Source organism: Saccopteryx leptura, chromosome 2 (assembly GCF_036850995.1).
Source record: "Saccopteryx leptura isolate mSacLep1 chromosome 2, mSacLep1_pri_phased_curated, whole genome shotgun sequence".
In the NCBI taxonomy this organism is placed as follows: Eukaryota; Metazoa; Chordata; class Mammalia; order Chiroptera; family Emballonuridae; genus Saccopteryx; species Saccopteryx leptura.
Genome location: NC_089504.1, coordinates 53,633,272 through 53,654,673, shown reverse-complemented (window position 1 = coordinate 53,654,673; position 21,402 = coordinate 53,633,272).

The following is a 21,402-nucleotide window of genomic DNA, read 5'->3' as shown; positions in this document are numbered from 1 at the left end:
CAGTGAGGGGCAGGTGTACCACACCACCGAGGCAGACCAGGGCAGGCCTGAAGTGAATGTGGCCACCTGGGGGTCTGGGGACCCATGTCCCATAGCTGGCCAGAAAGCTCCTCTCTTGAAGCTGTCCAAATTCCCTGGGAAGCTCACTAGCATTTCCAGCTTCCCTATGGAGCACCGTGAGCAAGTTAAATAACCGGGTTGGACGATGACCTGGAGCCCAATGAGGCAGAGGGCAAGGATGAGAAAGTGGGGGAGGTGGGGTGAGCTGGGAGGTAGAGCTGTATCCAAGCTCATGGAGAAGGGTCAGTGCCAGACACACAGAGAGCACCCCCAGAGAACGGCCTGGAGCAAAGACCAGCCCCAGACCGCCAACCACGGCATCTGCTGAACTGCCGGCGGGGAGGACATTCTGTGGTGGGTCCTGGGCTGCACCTTCTGTGTGGAAACTCTAGAGTGTTCTGTCTTTGGAGAACACATGGCAAGGCCGACCTTTTCTCCTCTCACAGCTCCAGCACCTGCCCAGGAGGCAGAGCCCACAGCTCTCACCTCAGTACCTGAGGAGCCAGATGCAGGGGTGAACCAGAAGGCCGCTGCAGGCCAGGCCTGGAGGGTGTCCATTTCCCATGGTCGTGCCCCCTCCAGCAGCCGCTCCAGCTGAGGCTCTGGAGCTGGGTGGGCCTGCGCAGCATCTCCTGAGCTACCTGAGGCCCCGCCACCCCTATCTGGGGAAGCCTCCCTCGAACCTGCCCTGGTCCTCGCCATAGAGCAGCAGCTGCTTCTAGAAAACACATCAGGGCCGTCTCTTGATCTGCTTGCTGACCCTGCACTCTTCCCATCAGAAGGATCAGTTTCACCTTCCTTCTTTACCCATTTTCTTGTACTTTCTGTAATCATTTTTTTATCTCTTCTCCATGTTGCAATTCAGTTTTTAATTTTTAAAATTTTATTATTTGGGAGAATTCGTGGTTTTGTTCTTATTTTTTTTTCCATTTTCCTCTTTTTGTCCTCTGTTTCCCATTGTATAGTATCTTTTAAGTAATAAATAAAGGTTGTTTATATTTTAAATTGTGCGATTCCTGAGCATGAAGTATGTTCAACATGCTGTGCAAGCATGACCACTGTCTAGTTGCAGAATGTCCCTTCACCCCAGAAGGAGACCCTGCACCTAAAGTCCCCACCCCACTGCTCCCGCCCCTGGGTGCGCCTGATCTGATCTTTTTGTTCCTTTACCTATTCTGGACATTTCCTATAAATGGAATATTACAATAGGTGCCTTTTTGTGTCTACTCTCATATTTTTATTTGCATTCATTTAAAATAGCATTTATGTTATTTAAAAAGGAAATCTCAAATGAATTAGATATCAGATATAAAAAAAAAATTTTGTAAGTCCTTTTAGTAGGTGTATGCATCATCTTGGGGTAGACACCACTGTGCTAAATTTCATCTCAGGGTCAAAAGCCAGTCAGGCAATGACTGGCTCTTCTTTCCTGCCTAGAACAAAAACAAAAAAGATACAGAAATCTGCAAAGACACTACAATGTCTCTTTCTCTGTCCTCTGTAACAAAATAATAATAAAATAAAATAAAATTTTAGACATGGAGATGTAAAGTACAGCATAAAAATTATAGTCAGTAATATTGTAATAACTATGTATGGTGCCAGGTGGGTACAAGAATTATCAGGAGGGCCACTTTGTAATTGCATAATTGTCTAACCGCTGTGTGATACACCTGAAAAAATATAAAATAATATTGAATGTCAACTGTAATTTAAAAATAAACAATATTTAAAACATTATAACAAAAAATATATATGTAGGAATATATATTTAGAATAGTTTTATGCACCTCCTTCTCACACGCTATTTTAATTTTGGGAAACATTAACAGGTTAGAAAAATAGGTAACCAAAATGGAAAAAGAGAGGTTTGAGAATACTCCCGAAGTTTTACTTCTTAAACCTAGCTTGTCAACTTTTACCTGTTTCTAGTAAGAAAATATAACCAGATGCTGTTGCTATTATATTTTAACCATTATAATAGTTTCTCTTTTAATTGATAAATTTAATCCTTTAAAATTTTGGATTTCTAGTATGTTTAATTTTATTCTTATTCTTTTTTGGAGTTTGCTCATTATGATTCATTTTCTTTGGTTATTTTTTCTTTCTTGCCCCCTATTGATTCTATGAAGTTATTGTTCCTTTTTTCCTTGGCTGTATTTTGAAGAGAGAGAGAGAGAGAGAGAGAGAGAGAGAGAGTATGTGTGTGTGTGTATAATTTCTAAATAAAACTCAATTGCTCTTTCTCCCAAACAAAACCTAATAATCCTCTATAAGTCTATAACTATATTACTGTTGTTTATAATATTAGTTAAATTTAATTTTTACTTCAAGGAGTTTGTTACTATTATTATTTTACTAATTTTATAAATACTTTAATTTGTCCACAAATTTGCCATTTTACCTTGCATACTACTAGCCCTTCTTTTGAGTTTAATTTACTTCTTCCTAAAATACAACACTTTTAATTTTTCCCCTGTAGATCTTTCAATGGTAAATTTTCTTTATCATCAATAAAAATATATCTAATTTGTTTTTCACCTGAGGTAGATTTTTAGATGGGTGCACAGTCTTAGTTTAATAAAATTTCTCCCAACACTATGAAGATAGTCTATTGTCATCTGATCCTTATTTTTACCTTTGAGAAGTCTATTTTCAGGCTAATTATTCATCCATTCTAATTGTATCTGTCTGTGCTTTCTAGTAACTTTTAAGAATTTGTCTTTGGAGGTCTATAATTTCACTACCATGTGTCTAGGTGTGGAAAGATTTTGTTTTTCTGTCCCTCAATTAGTTTTGTTTCCTGAAGTTTAAAACTTTTCATGAGGTCTGATAAAATTTTGTTGTTGTTGTTTTGTTTTTTTAGATTTTATTTATTTGTTATAGAGAGGGAGAGAGAGAGAGAGAAGGGGGGAGGAACAGGAAGCATCAACTCCTATATGTGCCTTGACCAGGCATGTCCAGGGTTTTGAACCTGCAACCTCAGCATTTCCAGGTTGACGCTTTATCCACTGCACTGCACAGGTCAGGCAAGGTCTGATAAAATTTTAGCCATTATCTCTGAACATATTTTCTGTGTTATTCTTATTCTTATTAGATGTATCCTGGACTTCCTTGGATAAGTCTCTTTTTTTTTTTTTTTTTTTGCATAATTCCTATTTTCTAATTTCTAAGTTTTTCTTTCTGTGCTCATTTTGGCTAATTTTTTACATCAATATTTTTATTTTTTATTCTCTCTTCATCTGCATCTAAACATCTATGTGACATTTTTATTGTATGTATTGTTAATATCATTTACTATAATTTTCAGTTTTAAAGTTATATTTAAATTATCTCAAAATGTCAATGCTTTTCTTTCACTATTGTATTATTCTTTTACTTGAAGTTCAATTACTTCAGTTATTATTTTAGATATTTGCTTTATAAATTTTTCTTTTAATATATTCCTACTGGAGCTCACCAGATTAAAATATTCCCCTGCCATCTCTTGCTTTTGGTGAAAAATAACTTGATTAATTTAAAATTTGGGTAATATGAATATGTCCTCTGGGGCAAGGATGTGGGAGTATTCCCCAAAGGAGTTTTATGTTTGATCTGATTGACAGAACCTGGGTGAATCACAATGAGGTAGAGGAAGTTATAGGGGGAATCAATAGTGAGGAACCAAGACTTGAATGTGCGGGATGAACACACAATATGATATACAAAGATGTGTTATAGAATTAGGCTCTAGAAGCTTATATATTTATGTTATCCAATGTCACCTCCCAAAAATTAAGTTTTAAAAATTACTTAAGGCCCTGGCAGTTTGGCTCAGTGGTAGAGCATCAGCCTGGTGTGTGGAAGTCCTCGGTTTGATTCCCGGCCAGGGCACACAGGAGAAGCACCCATCTGGTTCTCCACCCTTCCCGTTCTCCTTTTTCTCTATCTCTCTCTTCCTCTCCCTCAGGCAAGGCTCCATGGAAGCAAAGCAGGCCTGGGTGCTGAGGATGGCTCTATGGCAGGGGTCCCCAAACTACGGCCCGCGGGCCGCATGCGGCCCCCTGAGGCCATTTATCCGGCCCCCGCCGCACTTCCAGAAGGGGCACCTCTTTCATTGGTGGTCAGCGAGAGGAGCATAGTTCCCATTGAAATACTGGTCAGTTTGTTGATTTAAATTTACTTGTTCTTTATTTTAAATATTGTATTTGTTCCCGTTTTGTTTTTTTACTTTAAAATAAGATATGTGCAGTGTGCATAGGGATTTGTTCATAGTTTTTTTTATAGTCTGGCCTTCCAACTGTCTGAGGGACAGTGAACTGGCCCCCTGTGAAAAAAGTTTGGGGACCCCTGCTCTATGGTCTTTGCCTCAGGTGTTAGAATAGCTCTGGTTGCAGTGGAGCAGTGCCCAGATGGGTCAAGCATTGCCCCCTGATGGGCATGCTGGTTGGATCCCAGTCGGGCGCATTAGGGAGTCTGTCTGCCACCCTTGGCTTCTCACTTCAGAAAAATCCCCCCCAAATAATAATAAATTGCTTGATATGTTTATAATATGTTTCTAAAATTCCAAACCTCCAGTCATTTCTTTTCATTCGTTTTCTTCATTATCATTCCATTTTGTAAATTTTTTCTCACAAAAATTTGCACAGGTATTCACATTAATAATGTGATAATCCGGCCCTGGCCGGTTTGCTCAGTGGTAGAGCATCCGCCTGGCATGCGGGAGTCCCGGGTTCGATTCCCGGCCGGGGCACACAGGAGAGGCACCCATCTGCTTCTCCACCCCCCCCTCCTTCCTCTCTATCTCTCTCTTCCCCTCCCGCAGCCAAGGCTCCATTGGGGCGAAGATGGCCCAGGCGCTGAGGATGGCTCTGTGGCCTCAGCCTCAGGCGCTAGGATGGCTCTGGATGCAACAGAGCGACGCCCGAGATGGGCAGAGCATCGCTCCCTGATGGGCATGCAGGGTGGATCCCGGTCAGGCGCATGCGGGAGTCTGTCTGACTGCCTCCCTGTTTCCAGCTTTGGAAAAATGCAAAAAAATAAAAATAAAAAATAATGATAATCTTACATTATCTCTATTTTCAAAAGTCTTTATTATTCCTTACTTTTACCTTTGGTGGATATTAATTTTATTGGCATATTATTGATATAAGCTATTATTTACAGAGTTATAATGTTCATATAATTGACCAGGATCAAATTACAGATTACTGCTTTTTTTTTTTCATCTTTACTATTCAAATTTGGTCACTAATTTTTTTTTTAAAGAAATCTGAAAGCCAGTTCTCCAGGAATACCCTATATGATGAGCCCTGCTTAGGCCCTTTTACATTCAATTTTCTTGCAACTCTTTGAGTAAGAATGGGGATGCAGTTATTTTTTCTTACTTATTTCTAGACTTTTTCTGAGAAGCAACAACTTGAAAAGAGAAAATCATTTTCTACCCGAATAACAATTTTTTTTAATTCATAAGTAAAATATTTCCTTTCTTCCTTCCATGTGAGTGGACACAAATTTATGTGGTTTCTCCTACGTTTATAAAACTGAAGTAGCTACTTTCTCTTTGTATTCTATTTGCTGTCTTAGATATCATGCCCTGTGCTACTTTTTGTCCTGCCTTGTAGCTAAATTCATTTAAAATTCTTACAACTAGTGTTTGTGATACTGACGTCCAGTTTCTATATTCTCTATTCATTTTTTAAATACTGTATGTCATTAACCTTCCCTGTTTCACTGTGGTAATCATTTCACCTTCCTCTCATGCTTTTGAAAACAACAAGCAAAAGATGCCAGACCATAACTGCGAAGTCTTGGACAATGCAAAAATAGAGCTATTAGACCCAAAACACTGACATTCTGCAGTGATTACACCAAGAGGATAGTAGACAATTTTTTAAACTTTGACATCTGCCCTTAAATCATGCATTTCTAAATTTCTTGGAAATTTATCTTATACACATTTTTCTTGGTATTAAATTAGTAATTGGCCCTGGCAGGTTGGCTCAGTAGTAGAGCGTCGGCCTGGCGTGCAGAAGTCCCGGGTTCGATTCCTGGCCAGGGCACATAGGAGAGGCACCCATCTGCTTCTCCACCCCTGCCCCTTTCCTTCTTCTGTGTCTCTTTCTTCCCCTCCCGCAGCCGAGGCTCCATTGGAGCAAAAAGATGGCCCAGGCGCTGGGGATGGCTCCTCGGCCTCTGCCTCAGGCGCTAGAGTGGCTCTGGATGCGACAGAGCGAAGCCCCGGAGGGGCAGAGCATCGCCCCCTGGTGGGCGTGCCGGGTGGATCCCGGTAGGGCGCATGCGGGAGTCTGACTGCCTCCCCGTTTCCAGCTTCAGAAAAATACAAAAAAAAAATAATAATAATAATAATAAAAATAAAGTAGTAATACATTATGGAGGAAAACTTGACTTGGGATGGTGAATACACAGTGCAATATACAGATGAAGCATTATAAAATTGTATGCCTAAAACCTGTGTAATTTTATTAACCATGTCACCTTAACAAATTCAATAAAATTTTTAAAAAATAACTTATTTACTATCTACAATTTCTCCTTTCAAAACCTCTGTTTATTTTATAAATCTATATTCATTACTTATTATTCGCCTGAAAAACTCTGTGAAGCTGCAATGCTTAAATTCATTCTGACATTTCCCTCTTTTATTACCACCCCTATACTTTCTAAATAAAATGAGCAAACTTTCTATATTTTACTATTATTCCTTTTGTATCTTATTTCCCTTTCATGTTATCTAAGCACTCTGTTAATGCTTTTACAATTGGGCATGTATAATTTAGTTTCTAAATCTTTCAAATTTACTACTCTCAAGAACTTTCTTCAAATCATTATTAATGATCCCTTACTCTTTTCTGGCATCTTGAAAAGGTGCACACCATTGACCATTCCTACTAAAATTTCATTTCTATCTATTCTAACAAGGATTTACTCATACTCCATACATAGCTGCCAAATCACCCACTTTGGGGTGATTTTTTTCATCTAATTTCATAGGACCACCAAAAAAAGACATAAAGTTCATCTTTATTAGCACCTTTTTCAAGTTTTGCTAAGGTAGTTCTATCCCTTTTGGTTATTCAACTTATTAGCATTTGTGTGTGTGTGTGTGTGTGTGTGTGTGTGTGTGTGTGTGTGTGTGACAGAGACAGAGAGTCAGAGAGAGGGACAGATAAAGACAGACAGACAGGAAGGGAGAGACAAGAAGGGAGAGAGATGAGAAGCATCAATTCTTCATTGCAGCAACTTAGTTGTTCATTGATTGCTTTCTCATATGTTCCTTGACGGGGGGGGGGGGGGACTACAGCAGAGCAAGTGACCCCTTGTTCAAGCCAGCAACCTTGGGCTCTAGTTAATAAGCCTTTCTCAAACCAGATGAGCCCACACTCAAGCTGGCCTCACCACGGTTTTGAACCTGGGTCCTCTGTGTCCCAGTCTGATGTTCTATCCACTGCATCACTGCCTGGTCAGACAGCATGTTTTTAAATAAGTGATTTTATGTTTCTATCTCTATATGCCAATTTAATAGTTTCCAGAATAAGTTTTAGTCATACTTTTTATTCACTAGCATGTTTTGTGAATGCTAAAAGCCTTTCCCAATACTATTCTTCATGTTATGTGCAAAGTATTGCCATATATTTAAATGCTTTTATTTTTTACATTATTTGGGGGTTTTATTTTGAGACTGTTACATATTGTATTTTTAAAACTTTTCAAAGTCTTGTGTATGATCTCATTCATTCCAACATACTCTGCATGTTTCACAGATTCATTTTATATAAATTAATATATACCTTATCTTTGCATGGCTCTTGTCCACTTTTAATTGATATAAAATCCTCCAATCTCAGTCTGAAGACTTGTAATAAATGTTACTATAATATCTAAAACTGGCTATAATATTTAATACTAAAATATTCCTAACTTCATGCTTCAGAATATACCATAAGTAAAACCTTTTTCCTTGTCTTTAAAAAATTGTCACTTTAAATTGTTATTCCAATAGTTGTGTGGTTTCAATTATTTCATTAATGTTTTCATAAATTACTTTCTTTTTTCTCTCTCTCTTCAAGTTCTGTATCGATGCCATTTTCCCACATTTTCTCCTCTTTCCTTGCTATTTATTTACCAATACTGGTCCCCTTTATCTTCCTGAGATTTGGAGCTCCATTTCTCTTTCATCTTCTTAAGCAAAGCCTTGTTTCCATCTGCATGTTTTGTGTTCTTAAGTATGTGACAGCTACCTTCTCCATTATTTCTTCTTTGGGTCCTTGTCTTATCTGAGCTTTTCTCCTACTTCTAATCCCAACCCCTAGTACCATCTCTTTCTAAAGCTACTTTCTGCTGTATTCTGTTCTTTCGGTCACAGAGAATTTTATACAATGGTTCTGAGCTGAGATTACAAACTTTGTTGTTTCCCTCTCGTTTCTTTAATTTAGCATTGCTTTTCATACAATGTGCTCATGAGCAATTTGTGTATAATGCCACTTTCACCTCAAAGTTCTTAGAAAACTTTAATTTCTAATGTTTTCTCAGTAACATTTTCAACACAAAATCAAATTTCTCTGAGTCTAGCCACACTAACTCAACAGATTTTATTTCTGCACATGTCTTTAGTAACTTTGACTCAATATTTCACATAACATTAAGCATAACAATCATTCAATTAAGTAATATTCATTTATTTCTTTTTATTAGTTTAAATATATTTTCAATGTGTGGCATGTTATTCACCATGATATTCTATCCATTTACTAATACATTAATTTACTTAATATGTCTCTTAATAATAATTATTCCCATTCAATAAGTGATTACATTGTATAGACATTGTTCCACATTTCATAATTAATGGCTCTTTCAATTCTCAAGAAAAAGCCATAAGCATTATCATTATCCTCATTATAAATGTATTGATTTTACATCTGACTTGTCTTTTCTCTTTTATATTCTATGCTTTTTTGTCCTATATACCTATTTTACCAAGTACCCAACCTTAAAATTAGGATGTTCCTTAGATTCCTTCATTTCCTGCTGCTGCCTTATTTAATCATCAAACACTGTCATTTCCACCTCTGAAACAGCTCGTGTCTGTATGACCTATACATTTCAATCACCACGGCTACTTTGCCCATATCAGCCATCATACATAAGCAGGTAAAGGGTAGGTATTGCACATCAGTCAGAAGATACAGTCCTTTCATCTACTCAACCCTCTTATCTCAGCTCAAGAGTTATGTCTTTTTCTCTGACTCTTCTGGACATGTTTAATGGAGCATTTCTCCATGCTTAAATAGTTCAGAGTAACTACTGCTGTGCCCATACACACTGCAGTGCATTTTTTTTCAGTTAGTCTAGAGTTTCCCCAATGCCTGTGTCAGAAGACCTATCGACTACTGCACAAGTCTATGAATACTCTTATCACACACTGAATGACAACTTTCATTCAGAAACCAATTTATAAAAATAAAACAGAACTACTTTATCTCAAAATTTGCAGCACTGTAGTGGAGAGTATAATGACCAACAGCTTAGTCATTTTGAAGTGTGCATTTATGGCAACCAGACAGGAGTATTCACTCCTCGTCCAGTGACTCTTCAGGTTAAACTGTATGTATGTCTCAGCAAAATATCAAATGTATTCATGCCTCGGGCAACTGAATCCACCAGGAAGGATTAAATATATAAATTTTAAATTGTGAATAAATGAATAAATATCTATACAAAAATAATCAAATGTTTGTTGAATGCTTATAAATGTGTAAGGTACTCAAGAAGTAAATAAATATTTTAATTTATTTATTCCTTTATAGATTCATTCAAAAGTGAGGTATCAATACAATTTATTATTTTTAATCATATCTTTACATCCAGAACACTGCTCTTGGTGACATATTATACACACATTATTTCTTAAATCTTCTAATAGAATGTCTTTCTCCCAGATACCTATTATAACCTGTTCTAGCCATAAATTGGAAAATTCTGGCAGTAATGTAAAGTCATTTTCTCCTGCCTCCAGTATCTCTGGAGGGTTTTACACTCATTTAAAACCAAGTATTTCTGTTCCTGGTATTGTAAACTCACAGAAGCATCTTTAGGAACCAGATCATTCCTGGATAAAATTCACAGACCATTTAGCTTGCAAAGTGAAATTAACTCCAGGTTCTTCAAGTAGCTTTGGATTTTTATCTCTTATGCAACCACCAAATAAAGTCAGTCTTTCTGATGACCTGAAAATCAGCTTCAGATCCCTAACTCTTGATATTGTAATAAACTCTTAATATAGTCCTTTGCTTTGCCTTCCTTCTTGAATCAGGAAACCGACAACATAATGTCTTTTGAGACAACTATTTAACCTTGTGAGAGAAAAAACATAATTTTTTCCTAACATATCGTACTGTTGTTACATTTTTTTTCCTTTTTTTATCTTCCTATCATTGTTATGAGATATTCAAGAATAAAAAGAAAACACATTTTGTCTTAATTATTCTTCCAGCTGTTCTTTTATTCCTCTCTTTTATCCAATCCCATTGTAAAGACTCTTGTTTCCTTTCTCTCTTCCTCCTCCTGCTCTTCCATTCTCATCTTTCCTTCTTCATTCTTCTTCTTCTCTCCCTTATTCTAGTTTCCATTTGCTGCAACTGCTTTGAACTTCAAATGGCTACTAAGACTGAATCCAGGCTCAGATGATTGAAAATGTGCTTTCTCTCTTTGTAATTAAAATTTTCTTTTCCTGTGCTACACATTGCGCCTAGTTCCCTCTCTTGTTCTTTTTTTTTGCCTGTGTGCTGGAAGTAACAGCCCACGTCCTGCTGAAGCTGATTGTACTCTGAGAGTACTCTACACCTTGCACCCACGCCGATCCAGTTCCGCATTCATCATTCACTGTTGATGCTTCCCAGAGAGCAATTAAGTACATAAAATCTGTGTGCTCCATAGAACTCAAGGCCAAATTCTAGCTCTGAATTTCACAATTGTTTTCTGACCCTCAGTTTTACTGGTTTTTAAACTAGAAAACGAGAATAATAACTGCCTAAAGACATCCTGTATGACCTCTTAGACCTCAGTATGTTCACCTTTTCCTGCAATGCCACCCAAGAGCTCTCTTTTACAGTTAGTCTTTGAAGACGTAAGAGAACTATAACATCTTATCCAGTTTGAAGGGACAGCTGACTCAACACAAGAAAAATCAACTTTCCTAAACCCACCTTTCTTTGTAACCACAATGCTAAAAACAAGTGTCCAGCCTCCTTTGAGAGACTATGAAAATTAATTCCACCTTACATCAGATTTAGTTGAAAAAAAATCCATGCTTAATGTGTTGCACTCTAATAGTGAACATTCCTTCTCTTGTCTGATCTAACTCCTCTCTCCTGCTATATTATATTAATTTTCTATTGCTGCACAACATAGCACTAAAAATCTAGTGGCTTAAAATAGGACACATTTATTTTTTTTTTTTTTATAAGTCAAGGGTCTAGGCAGAGTTTATGTAGGTCCTCTGCTTGGGTTCTCACCAGGCTGCATCAAGATGTTAACCAGGTTGAGTTCTCACCTGGAGACTCAACCTGAGAGAAGCCCAAACTCATTCAGATTATGGCTGGATTAATTTCCTTGTGGCTATTGTTCGGCTGAGGATGGCTCTGGATCTTTTTACTGGCTGTTTGATGAATGCTGACTTCAGCTCCTAGAATCTGCCCAAAGTTTCCTGCCATAAGCAATCTTCTAAACAAATGTCTGCTTCTTCGAGGCAAGCAATTGAATCTCTCTTTCTGATCTGCTAAGACAGTCTTATATAATGTATTGTAGTCATGAAAGTAATATTCCATCGTCTTTGCTATATTTGATTGTTAGAAACAAACCACAGGTTCCTCCTATACTCAAGAGGAGAAAACTGTACAAGAGTGGGACTCACTATGGCACACTTCATGGTGTTCTGCCACACTTACCTATCAACCCATTACTTTGTCTCTAGCTCTCTTTTGAGTCAACTGAAAACTCCTTTACATCCTTAATATCCATATAGTCAAAGTGTTCTCCCTACTTCATCTGAACCCAAAACTGAAAAACACACTTTGTTCTGGAGCCATTGCAAGCAGGATGCATTGTTCCTCACACCTCATTTGAGTTAGAGCCTGCAGAAGGGAAAAATGGTCTTCTCTATTTCCCAGTGCCAGACCCAGATGATTTCTCTCTATTCCTGATGCAAAGCCCCCTGTTCTTCCAGGGCTCACAGGGTCTAGCTATATTTCTCTCTTTTAATTACTATTCTATTCTGACCTCCTCCAAACCACCTGATTCCTTCTCATTCATTAAAAACTTTACCTTAGGCTTTCTCTATGCCTATATATCTGTCATACTCAGTGATTTCAGCATTTGTGGGAATAAGTCACTTTCTCCTTTTCTCTCTAGTTCTTATAATCCTTACCCCCAAATACATTTTTCTTTACTCCACCACAATAATGCACTCCCATGCTCACACTCTGGATAGTATTAATTTTTGAATCTATAAACCCTCCAAAATTTTAGTTTCCTATATTCTGCTCTCTGACAACCACTTTATTGTCTTCTACCTTACTTGCCCATGTACAGAATTTTTTCTTCTTCAATATTCTCTCTGCACTGTGTCAGTAGCTGGCTTCTCACCATTTAGACCATATACCCTTTCCTGACTACAACAGGTAGATCTCTGATTATTCTAAATTGAAACACCCCGTTCCTTTCCTTTATAGCACAGATCACATGTATAGTAATAATGTTTGTTTGTTCATATAGTCTAATTTCATGGGCTTAAAATATTTTAAAGCACATGATGACAAGAATGATCCTCACTACTTTTTTTGCTACTATATATGCATCTTATGGTATTAGATATACTTATGACACTAAGAAAATATGCATATATTATTATATAGTATATAAATGATATATATATGTGTGTGTGCATTTCTTGAATAAGTGAATAGCATATCAAGGGTTGTAGCAAGAATTAAATGAGATTTTTTCCCATATAATGATGATGACAAATGAGTCTTTGTTATATTCCAGACACTATTACAAACACTTTATACATTATCTCATTTAGTCCAGTACCTCTATGAAGTATATATTATTATTTATTGTTTTTTACAGGTAAAAGAAAAACATGTTACATAAGGTTGAGTCAGTTGCTCAATCTCACACAGACAGTAGGTAACAGATCAGGAAGCCTGACTGTGGAGCTTCTACTCTTACTCTCTACACTAGACTATCTCCAATTTTTAGCATTAGTACTCTAGTGGCATAAAATACTAGGTAAATAACACTGTCAGAACTATTCCTGTCATACATAAATTCAATAAGTTGAAGACTGTTCACATGTATAATATAGCATATGTATATAACATAAGAATATACATGTCGATGTAGATGAATAACCTTTTCAAAAATATTTTAGCATATAATAAATAGTTATGTATTTACAGTATAGATCTAATATTATTTCCCAGATGAACAAAGACCAAAGAGAGAAAATAATATATTAAAGGCAAACTAACTTCTTAATGGTATAAAGAGATTTCTGACTTAGAAGTATTTTGTTCTTATTTTCTCATTATGAGTCATCACTACTAATGAAGAGTGTATGTATATACATATACATTCATTGAATTTAGATTAATTATAACTTGTTTCTACTATAACTCAATGAATGAGTTTGAGCAAGTGTCATCGAGCAACATTTGTGTGTGTGTGTGGCAGAGACAGAGAAAGATGGACAGAAGGACAGATAGGAAGAAAGAGAGATGAGAAGTATCAACTCTTTGTTGCAACAGCTTAGTTGTTCATTGATAATTTTCTAATATGTGCCTTGACTGGGGGGCTTTAGCAGACCGATGCCCCTTTCCTCAAGCCAGCAACCTTGGGCTCAAACTGGTGAGCCTTGCTTAAACCAGATTAGCCCACACTCAAGCTGGTGACCTCAGGGTTTTGAACCTGGGTCCTCCACATTCCAGCCCAGTGCTCTATCCACTGCGCCACTGCCTGGTCAGGTTCATCAAGCAAGATTTTTAAAGATAATGTATTAGCTGTTGGTCTTAGAACATACTTAAAACATTTTAGTTTAAATGATTTATTACACAACTTAATTATATACCCAAGTAGTTTGTGTATTATTGTAGAAGCAATAGGAAAATAGTATCGTTTTACCACTATATACATAAAAAGAATTTTTAAAGTGAATATTTTCTTTATTGATTATATGCACTTGTAACTGCTTAAATATAGCTAGATATGAACACATTTTACAATGTATATAATATAGGACATTCCAACTCTCAAGTGGCATTTAAATTCTTGATTTAAAAATGCTGTACTATAAAATGTATTTTGCCTTACACACTAGAGACAAATTGCTTGTGACGTCACCTTGCTCTAGGAGACAACACTGCTTTTTCTACAGCTACAATATTTTGTCTTTAAAATGCCTTTTCTCTTTTTGGTTGTGAGTGGAGAATTTTAAAATTGTTTCTAATTTTTTATGGTTGAGATACAGAACTATATTTTCTAAAGCAATAATGTTTAACTTTGAGGCAGAATAACTTTAAGAGTCCTGAATAATTCACTTTGACACTCCTGGCTCTCTAAAAAGTGCCGAAGGCTGAAAGAAGTACCATATTGTCTTATGGAGTATATTGCATTGTTTTCTTTGTCATCGCTGGAAATAAATCCTAGGAATGTTTAGAAGCACATATCAAAAATTCTGCAAATTAGAATTCCCCCCCCCCTAGATCTCCATGCTATGTGACATAAAAATGTCTGGGCACTATACAAACAAAACTATGATTATCTCTGCTCAATTTTTATTTTATTTTATTGCCCAGAACCCCATTTCTAAGACTTTATTATGCATATTTACACCAAGCAGGCGGTTAGGAAGTGCCATCTACCGATTGTTTTACTTTCTAAGTTGGAGCCTTTATAATGCCTTTTCATACATCAAACTGTAATTAAAATAAAACACATGGGAAACAAAACTCAGTATTACTTTAATGGCTTTAACATTTATGGTTAGTATACTTGATATTCTTCTTTTTGTTTTCAGAAGCCCAGACATCTTAAACGGATCCCTGCAGCAAGCCTTGTGTTTCAACTGTATAATAGAAGCCTTGGCTGGGGAGTTGTAACAATTTCACTTCAAAGAAAAACTGACTAGTCAGTAGCTCCATTTTTGTTCCTTTGAAGCAATCAATAATAGACTTGCCAGTTTACAAAACGTGCCCATATGAGGAGTGTATCAACATTGTTAAATAGAAGGTTACTGCATTAAATAAGATGACCTTGCTACCTTTTAGTTGCAGTCTTAGAGAGCAAACTTGTTTTAATTAGCAGTCAGCAAGCAGACTGTAACTTCGCTGAAGGAGCATTGAAGAATCACTGCCTATTAACAACCCAGCGGTAAGTAAGCCAGCACAAATACTTATAACCAAATAGTGTGCATTTCAGGAGTGGAGAGGATTAGCTATTGGGCACACAACACAGTGGAGGAAATTGCTTTATTCCCAGTACTGCTGGGTACCAGGAGGCAATCACTGTGCCTCCAGCCCATTAACAGCATTCAGAGTGTTGCTTCCCATAGAAGGGGTTATTGGCTAACCACTGGGTGACCAATTAAATGCTATGAATAAGTCCCAAACCCAGCAGCATGGGGCCTGTTTGTGGCACAGTGGTATCATTACTAAAGTGAAAAACTTGATGAGAAAGGAACATATTTAATTATAGAACTATACAAATGGCTAATTAGGACCATAAAGTGAAATGAATGACTTTCCAGTGGATTTTTGAATGTTACTGATAACTGCTCAGCTTCTTTGGAGACCATGAAAGTGATCTACAGCTAGAGCTTGCATGTCATGGTAATGGATGGATCTTCATTAGAAGAAGCTTTTTTGACCTGGTTGCTCAGGTAGCATGGGTTCTAAAGGCAATCCTTGATTCCTTTCACTGCAAGGGTTCCTTCATTCTAACCCTCTGGTCTCTCATGAGTTCCGCTTACTTTCACAATAATTCTTATGGGTTTAAGTGCAGAAACATTATCTGCAATAGTCCCTCCCTATCAGTTGGAAAACTCAATCGCAAAAGGGTGTCACTAGTTTGTGGAAAATACTGATCCATGTTTACTTTAACTATTAAGTTACGGTATCAATCTGAAGTTTCCTATTATATATACTTTGATAATCCAGGTATCTCAGGATTGCTAAAAAGTTATGAGGTCTTTAAATTGAAATATTATAGTTACAGTTTCTAATTTGTAAAATTTTGAAAAACATTTTCAAAAAAAATTAAAAGGAACATTGAAAATTGATCTGGAGCCATAAAAACATAAAAAAATATGACTGATTCCAGCTACCAACTGGCAGAGCAAGTATTTGTTTTGAGTGTGCTTGTGTTTTATGCTATTTGGTAAGTATGTGTTTAATGAAACTAATTTTGTTTTTAATTATCAAATATTTAATAGCCACCTCCTTTATGTAAATAACTATAGTAAAGATGTATAAAAACAAAGTCTTTATTTAAAGTAAGATTTAATAGATGCCAACAAAGAATTATATACTTGTAATCAGGTAAGTATAGAAAATGCTACTGGCCATCATTTATCATTATTAAACACCTGCCTTTATTTTTATTTTACAGTTTATTTTAAATTTTTACTCCAGTTTTTTTTATTAAAAATGTGACTATTGTTTTCTTAAACAGTCAATAATTACAGAAGTATATGCCATATAAAATAAAAATTTATTCCCCTAATCTCTCCAGTCACAATTACATTGTTAATAGCTTAATAACCACCTTCTTGCTAATCTAGTTTGGTGAAAAAATGCTAGTATTACATGACTTTTTTAACCAATCTGGCTAGAATTTAAAATTAAGATGTTATAAAATCTCCGTATTTGGTAATACATTTATATTTCTAGATTATCTCATTCCACAGTGAAGGAAGGGTCTGAAATAGTGGAAGTGCTAAGAATATTGATTGGCTCCATCTCCACTGATCACTAAACTACTTGTCCTGAACCTGCTGCTGATTGCTTAATCAGAATTCATATAAATATGATTTCATTTTTAACCTAATCACTGAAATGAGCTGGAGAGTTCTACAGCTAGCAGGGACCTCTAAGGATAATCTGTTGTAGACCTCTCTGTGGTAGTAGCAACACTGTAACCACCCAAGGAAGCTATGGGTCCTTCCATTTAAAATATCCTCAGGCATGCAGAGCCCATGACCTTTTTTTCAGGCTAATTTCCATCTTGATTACAACCGTGACCAAAATTAGACTCCTCTGCTGAATCTCAATTGCTAATATTTAATATTTGTGTACATCTGCCCGTGTATGGATTAGAAACCTCTGAAACAATTCTCACCAGTTAAAAGAAAGCATAACTGTCAACACTTACTAAAAATTCTTTCAACTTTCCAGCTCTCTGTTACTAGTAGTATTTCAAATGATCGTTATTTATTTATTTATTTGCTTTTCCCCTCATTATATCTTCCTTTTAAGTGGTAGATTTCAAAACATCAAGAATATAAAATTGTTACATATAAATTAGCTATGCCATGATGTGTTATCATTTTTTTTTGTATTTTTTCTGAAGTTGGAAACGAGGAGGCAGTCAGACAGACTCCCGCATATGCCTGACTGGGATCCACCCGGCATGCCCACCAGGGGACGATACTCTGTCCATCTGGGGCGTCGCTCTGTTGCAACCAGAGCCATTCTAGCGCCTGAGGCAGAGGCCATAGTGCCATCCTCAGCGCCCCGGCTAACTTTGCTGCAATGGCTCCTTGGCTGCGGGAGGGGAAGAGAGAGTCAGAGAGGAAGGAGAGGGGGAGGGGTGGAAGAGCAGATGGGCGCTTCTCCTGTGTGCCCTGGCTGGAAATCGAACATGGGATTTCTGCATGCCAGGCCGACACTCTACCACTGAGCCAACTGACCAGGGCTGATATGTGTTATCATTTTAAAAATTATATTGGTTCTTACTTGCATCTCAGATACTTTTCATGATACACTTGTCTAAAAGTATTTCTACTCTTTATTACTTGACTCTTTTGATTTTTCCTATTCCTCACTCTATTGATTTTAACCCTGTTAGATTTATCCCCAACCTGTTCTTGATGAGGTCATGCTTAATTTCTCTGTTTCAGGTAATAGAGTAACTCTGCCAAAGTTCTTCATATTCAATCTAAACACAGTGTTTTCAACTTTATTACCTAAGGCACAGATAAGAATATTAAAAACATATTAACTACTTTTGGTAAAGCTTTACTTAAATTTGTAAAATCATAGAGAAAGAAACTAAGTGTAAACCAAATATAGCTGTGTTTCCATGTGTTATTTTATTTCCTAATGAAACTCAGTTTGTATATTTTACAAAGGCTCTGTTGAATCGTATGTCTGGTGTCAGAATGCATTTTTGAGACATGTCAAAGAAGAAATTATCCCATACAACAGACAACAAACATCCTAAATGTTTTCTGTCTCTTTCCCCAAATTTCATGTCATAGGCAGCTGCTCCTACTATTTTCTGTCTCTCTCTCTCCCTTGATAAATCTCTAGCTTTGGACAATTCTGTTTTACTTTCTTTCCTCTTTCTCTTTCTAACTCTATTTTTCTCTTACGCCTCCCAGTTACTTTGCCTCTATATACTCTGGTCGCCATAGGAAGGTTCAGAAGTCAACAGACAAAATGATCTGAGGAAGGCAAAGAAAAAAAAAAGGAAAGCTTTTGGATATTTATGCTTAATATTTTTTATTCAATCACACTATTATACTCAGTAAAAATAAATATACTGTACCCACTTGAAAAAAAATGCAACCATAAATATAATAACTATAAACACTATAGAACCATACAGGTAAATATTTATGGCATGATATCAACTAAAAAGTTCACAGATTTTTAGAGCAGAAACTTTACCATGTATGACTGTAAAATAAATGAATATATATATAGTATCAGAGTAAAAATAAAATGTCCATTAACAGGTGAATGGATAAACAAATTGTGCCATAAACATACTCTGTAATACATTTTAGAAATACATACATACATACATACATACAGGAAATATGGAAGAAGTAAAATAACAAAATGAAACCAGAAGTAAGATTAATACACAAAATTATAAGTAAGCCTCAAATTTCAGCAATCAGTATAAACCAGGAAATGTGATCGGTTCCATAACCCAATGTATGTATCAAATATAATAAATTGTTTTTTAAGGGAAACAATAACTCTAAAATTGTAAAAATAGAAAACAATTCTCTTTTTGGTCATATTTTATACTGTTATCAACTTAAGAACATCCTTAACTGCATACATTCCTTAGATACAGGAATACACTTTACATGAAAATTTTTAAAAAGGTTACTCAATATAAGGCAACACACAATTCAGAAAAAGAATAATTAAAGTGGTGGAATGAGATGTGCTGGTATTTGATGAATGGAGAGAAATAAACAATAAGGTCTACATGTGCAGCAGATGGCTAATGTCGTAGTTTAGTATAATCCACATTTTAATGCTTCTAGAGGAATGATTAGATTTTATATCCATTGCGCAATCAACTAGATTTGGTAGGTATTAAGATCAATTAGGGTGGTTCCTGTGAAGTGTCTGAGATACAGCTATTCTGTATTGTCTATATCATTCTGTATTGACCATACTGAGTTAGGCTACATTAATGTTATTTAAAATAACAGAATTTAGCACTATCTTATCTCTAGGTAAGTGAATAACTGTAAGCAGATATTAAAAACATAATATTACTTTTGGTAAAGCTTTACTTAAAGTTGTAAAAAAATGGTAAAAAAAAAAGCTAAGTGTAAACCAAATATAATTGTGTTATATACACACACATACATACACACATGCTCACAAAGTCATCTTATTTTTTCAAGACAAAAATTGAGGGGGGCTGTTAGTTTCAGTCTACTAACAAGTAGATGCCAAGACAGGATCAGATGTTCATGAGATTTAATGGAAGAAACACCTCCTCGGGATCAAGTAGTGGAAGCCAGAGAAGGCAAAGAGAACCCTCAGAATGGCACAGATCTAACATGAATGCAGGAGAAACAAGGCATGAGGATTAGGTAGGAAGAGTATTAGATTGCAATACAATCCAAGGCAATTTAGAAGTTTCAGCCAGGCCAATGTAGAATCCAAGAACTAGTGTCCCCAGTTAAAGGGGTCCATGTATCTTGCAAAAATTGGCCTGCATTATTAGTCTTCTCTTTGTGCTCACACACAGACTGGGAAGAGTTTGTGGAAACTGTGTTCTCAGTGCAAATGCCATTGTGGATTCAAAAGAATGGGAAGAGTCAGTCAATTATGCTTCCTGCAGAAGGACATATGAGTAGGACGTTTTCATAGCCACCACAGGAAGCTTTGTCATACATGTGGAAAGAATATCATTTCTTGTGATTTGGTGACCACAAATAACATATGTTCACTATGAACTAATACTGCCTGTGTGTGGTAAAATCAACTCCTGAGGTCAAATGTATAGTGCTTTTTCATTGGTAGTATCTTGAGAATCTTGGAATAAGAAAACCTGTATCTTCCCTGGAATTATATAACTTTATTCTAGTTAGTCCTCAATAAATTTTAAGGGACAAAGGAGTAAGAGTAAAAATCACAAAGCACACTAGTAGGCAAGGGACCATGAGTATTAGTCAGTAGGAACAATAAACAATAGGAAAAAAATATGTTTAAAAAAGTATTTATTAGAATTATCAGAAAAGAGTATATATGTATATAATAACATTTAATATACAGTGATATCTTAAGATATGAACAGACCAACATACAAATTTTTTTAAGATACAAGCTGCGACTCGGTCCATTTTTTTGTTCGAGATCCGAGTGAAATTCCGAGATACGAGTTGTGATTCGGGAAGCTGCCACTAGTTGGTGCATTCGCACACATGGTCCAGTATCAGCAGTTTGATATATGAGTTGACTGACTTACAAGCTCAAATACAGAATGAATTAACTTCGTATCTCAAGGCATCACTCTACTTAAAATATTAAAGATATGATTGAAAATATGTACAAGCTATAAAGGACTATTAGAAATAAAGAGCAGATTTGGAAAAAAGAATACTATTTCCAAAACTGGAAAATAATTTCCATAACTCAATAGAAAGATGAAAGTAAGGGTTTGAGAACTCTGGTCCACTGCCCAGCTGCCAGTTTTTATACATAAATTTTACTGAAACACAGGCCATAGTGAGGCATTTGCTTAAGTGTCACCTCTAGCTGCTTTTATGTTACAACAGCACAATAGAATAGGTGAAACAAAACCTAG